This window comes from Mobula hypostoma, chromosome 15 (assembly GCF_963921235.1).
Source record: "Mobula hypostoma chromosome 15, sMobHyp1.1, whole genome shotgun sequence".
Classification (NCBI taxonomy): domain Eukaryota; kingdom Metazoa; phylum Chordata; class Chondrichthyes; order Myliobatiformes; family Myliobatidae; genus Mobula; species Mobula hypostoma.
The window spans coordinates 51,430,463-51,436,462 of NC_086111.1; the positions used below are offsets into that span (position 1 = coordinate 51,430,463).

The following is a 6,000-nucleotide window of genomic DNA, read 5'->3' on the forward strand; positions in this document are numbered from 1 at the left end:
AGGAATAAAACCAAGGGGAAAATTCAAAAAAGGGACCTGGGAGTCCTCATGCAGGATTCCCTAAAGGTTAATTTGCAGGTTAAATCGGTGGTGAGGAAGGTAAATACAATATTAGCATTCATTTTGAGAGGAGTAGAATATAAAAGCAAGAATGCAACACTGAGGATTTATAAGGCACTGGTGAGGCCTCACTTGGAGCATTGTGAGCAGTTTTGGGCCCATTAGCTAAGAGAGGATGCGCTGAATTGGAAAATATTCAAAGGAGTTCACGAAAATGATTCCAGCATTGAAAAGCGTATCATATGAGGCCCATTTGATGGCTCTGGGCCTGTACTCGCTGGAATTTAGAAGAGTAAGGGGGGATCTCCTTGAAACATAGCGAATGTTGAAAGGCCTAGATAGAGTGGGTAAGGAGAAGATCTTTCTTATAGTGAGGTAGTCTAGGACCAAAGGGCATAAACTTAGAATAGAGGGACATCCATTTAGAATGGAAATGTGGAGAAATTTATGTAGCCAGAGGGTGGCAAATCTATGGAATTTGTTGCCACAGGCAGCTGTGGAGGCTAGGTCATTGAGTGTCTTTAAGGCGGAGGTTGATATATTCTTGAGAAGTCTTGATTCTTGAAAAGTTACAGGAGGAAGGCAAGAGAATGGGGTTGAGAGGGAAATGGATCTACTATGATCAAATGGCAGAGCAGATTTGATGGGATAAATGACCCAATTTACTACAATGTCTTATGGTATTATGTGTGAACTCTGCTGTGAGTTTATCCAGAGAAAGTAGGACAAAATTCCAGTGGAATAATGTGATGCATTAAAACACTGGCCAAAATATGGAAAGCTGAACTTGTATGGTTAAGAACAGCATTTACTGTAATCCAAAAAGTTCACATGTGCTTTCAGTTCCAATCTTGTTTCCAGCATACTATGAAGACTGGATGCGATTGAATGTGATGGAATTTGCAAAGCAACAGTTGGACATGACGTATCACATCATTTCACTTTGTTTGCGAGCAGAGGATGATTCCTTAAAAAACTAAATGATTACATCAAGGGAAAAAAAGTGCCTCGAACCAGAACCAAGAACTTTCAGAAAGTAGGTGCTTGGTTTGTTCAGGGAAAAGGTTTTTCCCAGCTGGATTAAATTTACTCCACGGAATAGCCGTGAAGCCAGTGTCTACCCACTCACATTCTCTTGATTTACGTATAGGCTGATAAAACATGTTAAATATTGAGCTCAACGATTTGTTGCCCTTCAACAAAGCTTTGACTTTACTGAAATATATCTAATACACAGAAATGATATTCTAATACACATCTTGTGGATCCCTGTGGAAGGCAGAGAGGGGTGGAGAGGGAAAGATGTGCTTAGTGGTGGGGTCCTGTTGAAGGTGGCAGAAGTTGCAGAGGATAATGTGTTGGATCCGGAGGCTAGTGGGGTGGTAGGTGAGGACAAGGGGAACTCTGTCCCTGTTGTGGTGGCGGGAGGATGGGGTGAGAGCCAAAGTGCGGGAAATGGAGGAGATGCAGGTGAGGGCATCATTGATGACAGCAGAAGGGAAACCACTATCATTAAAGAAAGAAGACATTTTAGATGTCCTGGAACGGAAAACCTCATCCTCAGAGCAGATGTGGCAGAGACAGAGGAACTGGGAAAAGGGAATGGCATTTTTGCATGTGGCAGGGTGGGAAGAGGTATAGTTGAGGTAGATATGAGAGTCAGTGGGCTTATAGAAGATGTCAGTGGACAGTCTGTCTCCAGAGATGGAGACCGAGAGATTGAGAAAGGGGAGAGAAGTGTCCGAGATAGAATTTGAGGGCTGGGTGGAAGTTAGAAGTAAAGTCGATGAAATTGATGAGCTCAGCATGGGTGCAGGAAGCAGCACCAATGTAGTTGTCAATGTACCGAAGGAAAAGTTGGGGAGCAGCACCAGAATAGGTTTGGAGCACAGACTGTTCCACATAACCAACGAAGAGGCAGGCATAGCTAGGGCCCATGTGAGTTCCCATAGCTACACCCTTGGTCTGAAGAAAGTGGGAAGAGCCAAAAGAGAAGTTATTGAGTGTGAGAACCAGTTCCGCCAGCCTGAGGAGGGTAGTGGTGGTGGGGAACTGGTGAGGTCTATTATCCAGAAAGTAGCGGAGGGCTTTGAGGCCTTCTTCATGGAGAATGGAGGTGTATAGGGATTGGACATCCATAGTGAAAATGAAGCAGTTGGGACCGGGGAACTGGAAGTTATTGAAGAGATGGAGGGCATGGGATGTATCTCGGATGTAGGTGGGGAGAGACTGAACTATGGGTGACAAAATGGAGTCCAGGTAGGCAGATACAAGTTCGGTGGGACAGGGGCAGGCAGAAGCTATGGGTCTGCCGGGACAGTCAGGCTTGTGGATCTTGGGGAGGAGGTAAAACCGAGCGGTACGGGGTGTCCGAATTATTAGTTTAGTGGCTGAGGATGGAAGGTCTCCGGAGTTGATAAGGGCGGCGATGGTGCGGGAGACAGTGGTTTGATGTTTTTTGGTGGGGTCCTGTTCCAGGGGTAAGTAAGCGGAGGTGTCAGAGAGCTGCCGTTTTGTCTGTGAGGTAGAGGTCCGTCCGCCAGACTACTACAGCACCACCTTTGTCAGCGGATTTGATGGTGAGGTTGGGATTAGTGCGGAGGGAGTGGAGGGCAGTGCGTTCAGAGGAAGCGAGGTTGGAACAGGAGCGAGGAGTGGTGAAGTTGCGCCGCGCCAAAAAAGTACAATGGCAAATTGAATTCCTGGGGCACATTTCAGAGGGCACACCAGCACAGCACCAATGGATCTAGACGGCGATTTCCTTCCGTTTTGCAGGATAGTGTCCTATAAAGAGAACGTTTTCACTGAGTACACATCACATGCACGGCGCCCTCTGAAAGCGAACCCTCAAACAATTGACTTTACATGAAGCCTCTCCCAATCCAATCTCACCCCACCCCATTTCCTTTCTGAGCTCCAACCAGACTGGTGGCGCTGAAATATATTAAATGCTGTAACTGTCACACCGAATGAAGGCGTTAGTCACAGAAATTGGATTACAGAAGGTGTCGGCGGAAGCTGACCTACAACCACCCAGAAACTACATATACTTGTATCAGGGAAAGAGGTAACGGGGGCCCCATTGAAAAAGACAACAGTATTTAGATTGGGAACGCCATAGCTAGAGAATGGGACAGCGATGGGAGAAAATATACAGAGAAAAACAGTGAAAACGGTTATCTTTTTTCCGTCCAGCAATCAAAAGAGAATGCCATTGCAAAGTCAAGCAGGTAATCATTAATTACATTGACTCCAAGGACAGATACTGCTGGTATTTAGTGCGTTCATGAAATAGGTCGTTTCGAAATAGGCTAATGGTTGTATGGATAGATATCGATCGTTAAATCTAATCAACTAGCAGCATACTTAATTATACCAGTAGTTAAAATAGTTAAATATTGTATTGACAAGGAGCAGTATACTTTTTCATATTTTATTACAAGAATAATCGTGTAAGGCATAGCAGTAAATAGTCTTATGAGTACAGCATTCACATTTTATTGAAAACGCCTGGAGGAACTGGCTATTTAATGCCTATATAACCTAAACCAGACTGCGTTACAGCCAATCACCGCAGCACGTCACCAGATGGCGCATCCCAGAAACATAAAACAGCGTACCTCGCTATACCGTTGTCAACAAATCGGGACACTGGAGTTCATGAAAAACCCCTATTATTAATTATCAAATAACGGCAAAAGTGCAGAAACACTTCGGGGTTTAAAACTACCATGGACTCATTTGAACGATGCAGTACTTTTTATTCGAACTCAGTCTTGTCGAGAGGTGGCTTATCTGAAAAATTTAGCACTGTACACACAAGCTGCTGCCCGCGCTGCTGAGTAGTACCAGCACCTTCTGTTGCTTCAGAGTTCCATCATCTTGTCTTTAAATTAAACACTAGTTTAATTTCAAGACAAGATGATGGACACTTCCCGGACAAGGGCAGCGAGATTAAATGTAAAATAGAAGCCTGCTGCATCTAAACACCCGTTAGCTCGCGTCGCAGGCCCCTTCCTTACGTACACAGACAATTTATATCTGCGCAACTTTCCTCCACTGATCGTTTAGGAGGCGATTTTGCCTCAGTTGAAGTGTTGACTAGGTTTAATTTTTAAATGTCCCGCGTGATTCCTGGCAACGAATTGCATTCAGTCTTGCCTGTTTCCAGTCTAGCCGGTTTGAGAGAGTATTGATCTGGGCCGTCCGGGTACTGGGGAAAGGTGTATTGCTCCGAGAGGAATTCTTAACTCCTATCTGACAATCCGGTTCCGCCCTGAGCAGTAACTAGCCACTGAGACCGATGGAGAAGACAACCATCGAATCTCAATGATAAATTCATCCCATCGACATACTTAATCAGATTGGGATTATTACCAATATTCCTCGTCAGAGCAGCAGGAAAGGCGGAATTTCGCACTGTATCAAACCCATTTACTAGAGCATCGCCCGCTTTTACGCCTATAAGCTTCCCCATCTGATGAGCTGGAATTGTCCCAAACCGCGTGAGTTAGGAACTGGTGAGGAAGAGGATCTTCTGCCAACCCTAAGAGTTTCAGATCCTCAGCCACACATTATGACCCAGGCTGCCGTTTGTCCAAGCGATACCCCATTATCACAACCACGTGCACAGTGTGAAACCCTTTAATATAACCTTCGATAGCCGCGGTGTTAAAGCATCATATGATACTGAACTCTCCCTGTTTTATTTCACGTTACTTTAATAGGTAGCAGTAACTGTCCAGGATATTCCAATAGACTTATGCTTGAACCTCATTTTCCAGCCAGGTTACCCTGCTCTCTGCGGATTTTCTTTTCTGAAAACGCTATACCAATTTACGCAGACAAAAGCAACTTGTTAGAATGCCCACGTGTGCATTTCTCTTAAAGAATGATTTGATTTGATTGACTTTAGTTGGGCTTCCCTCGATTGAATTGAGGCGCATGTTGTCGCTATGACCTCAACGTTACGATGTGCCTTTTCTCAAGGTAGCATTCATAAAGCACGTGCCCAATTATTGGAATAAAAGAGACGCTAGACAAATTGTTTCTACTTTATAAATCTCCTTTGAGACAATATATCCTATTTATGCCAGATGTTTATGTAGTGGCAAAACAATTTTACACTTGCGAAATCACAAAAATTAACTTAACTATCGATAGCAATAAAAGTTTGTTTCACTTTTAATGCTCTTGGTCAGTCATTTGATGCTCCTTCCAGCTTTCTCATTAACTTCTTTCCATTCTATAAAATGAAAAGGTTTCCCATTACTTGTTATTGTAAATCATTGTGTCACCGTCTGAAATGAACCAGAAATCCTTGAATTCTTAAGCGTCGGGGGGTTACAGATTATTTGCGAAAAAAAAATCAGAGAAGTAACTTTGAGCAGAACTTACCCAGAGTTGGGAACAGCTGAAATTGACAAACTATCTGCTTCCTTTTTTCCCTGTGCAGGTCCACCACCAAACTGGGATTTCAGCGCCGAAGTACTTTGAAATTCCTTGAAAGAAAGTCCTTCGCTGTTTTTAAACAGGATGGCGTAAATCAACAAGGAACTGGAGCGGATTTAAGCTCTGATCCCCCACACCGCCAGCTCGTCCTTTAAAACATTACGTAATGCCATCGCTATGTTCATTCGTTTAACAGTACCAAAAAAATTAACCCCTTCCTTGCATTGTCTTGTATCCCGACAGGAACAAACACGTCCTGACGAAGGGTCTCGGCCTGAAACGTCGACTGCACCTCTTCCTAGAGATGCTGCCTGGCCTGCTGCGTTCACCAGCAACTTTTATGTGTGTTGCAGGGACAAACATGTGTCTAATTTGGATTTCTAGTGATCGAAATCGACATTTCATGACAGCGAAATACCTCTTCAAATCCTAAATACTTCTCCATTCTAAGTTCATTCGATTGAATATTAGTGTTTATATGTAATGAAA

At 43.8% G+C, this 6,000-nt stretch overlaps 1 protein-coding gene across 7 annotated transcripts in view; it reads right to left on the reverse strand.

The window, feature by feature from the left end:
- The window catches only part of flnbl (filamin B, like), a 177,240-nt gene extending 171,648 nt beyond the window's left edge, over positions 1-5,592 (reverse strand). For all 7 annotated transcript variants that reach the window (XM_063068023.1, XM_063068022.1, XM_063068019.1 and 4 more), the window contains exon 1: positions 5,458-5,592. The gene's annotated coding sequence lies outside the window, so the exon portion shown is untranslated. The remainder of the gene's footprint in view (positions 1-5,457) is intronic.
- Between the last annotated feature and the right edge of the window lie 408 nt (positions 5,593-6,000).